This window comes from Carlito syrichta, unplaced genomic scaffold, assembly GCF_000164805.1.
Source record: "Carlito syrichta isolate Samal-C Ts95f unplaced genomic scaffold, Tarsius_syrichta-2.0.1 Scaffold108005, whole genome shotgun sequence".
Classification (NCBI taxonomy): Eukaryota; Metazoa; Chordata; class Mammalia; order Primates; family Tarsiidae; genus Carlito; species Carlito syrichta.
In genome coordinates this window covers 36,217-37,737 of record NW_007052101.1, presented here as the reverse complement: position 1 = coordinate 37,737, position 1,521 = coordinate 36,217, and positions in this window count along the sequence as shown.

The following is a 1,521-nucleotide window of genomic DNA, read 5'->3' as shown; positions in this document are numbered from 1 at the left end:
CCCAGACTGGAGTGCAGTGGCCGCTTCCGGCCACCGCAGCCTCAACCTGCTGGGCTCCGACGATCCTTCCGCCTCAGCCTCCCAAGTAGACGGAACTACAGGCATGCGCTACCATGCCTGGCTGATTTTTTTGATTTATTGTAGAGATGAGGTCTCACTGCCCAGGTGGGTCTCGAACCCGCGGGCTCAGGTAATCCACTCACCTCAGCCTCCCAAAGGCGCGGGATTACAGGCTGAGCCACCGAGCCCGCCTGGCAATGATAGGCTTTTTAACAGATACCTGGATGCTCCAGACCCAAAAGTTTTACAGAGTCAACACAGACCCAATCAATGGGTTAAGCTAGACATTGACAGGGTCGTTTTCTCAATGTAAGTTCACAACATGTCACTGGGGAAATAGCTTTGGCAAACTCATACAGTCCAAAGGCTGAAAGCAACCCGCTCAGAAGGCAGTGAGCGCCAGGAAATTCTTGTCATAATTAAAACTTTAGCAAGAGAATAAAAATAGACTTTAAAAGTGTGTGCGTGTGGGGAGGTGACAGAAATTTTTCTATGTACTTTAAGAAGTTGACGAGTTATCCAGACACGAAAGATAACATTCTCCACAGAGCAAGCCAAGATGAAGCACCAGGGGCTGTTTGTGGAGACCCTGTGGGATCATGCAGATGCTTCCGGCACTAGACGTCCTTGCCCAGACCCCCCTGGCATTTCTGCCTGACTCCTTCCCTCCCCAGCACTCTCGAGTCCCCAACCTTTCTGCTAGCAAAGCCACTGTCCTCCCCCAGGCTCTGAATAGACGGAAGCGAATGTGTATGCATTTTCTGTCCTTCAATTACAAAATCTGCTTAAAGCTTCAGCGACATGAGAATGAATAGAAAGTTCTTCATCTTAGCTAGGCTTAGGTGTTTACAATCTTGCCTGTTTTTGGAATTCTATGAACTTCCTTATTAAACATTTGGTTTGAAGGAGATTGTGCATATCTATTGATTATCCATGATACATTCACATATCATTTTCTGAAATTTCTCCTTTAGTTTCACCTGTGTACAATTTTTGCTTAAGATGTTTAAAGATGCCAAAGAGTTTCTCTAGGCTAAAATTTAAAGGTTAAAAAAAAATCAAAATAAAAGCAAACGAATGGCTAGAAGATAAGGCTACATTTTCTTCTTTCTTTTTTTTCAAGAGACAGGGCCTCACTCTTATTGCCCAGGCTAGAGTACACTGGCACAATCATAGCTCACTGTAGCCGCGACCTCCCAGGCTCAAGTAAAACCTCCCACCTTGGCCTCCCAAGGTGCTGGGATTACAAGTATGCACCATCACAACTAGCTAACTTTTAAATCTTTTGTAGAGATGGGGGTCTCATTATGTTGCCCAGGCTGATCTCAAACTCCTGGCCTCAAGTGATCCTACTGCCTCGGCTTCCCAAAGTCCTGCTGTAAATTTTCTACTGAGTTTCTTTTGGGGGGGGTATGGGTGGGATGAAAAGAATGCAATGGAGAAACAACTAAAAAACCTGCA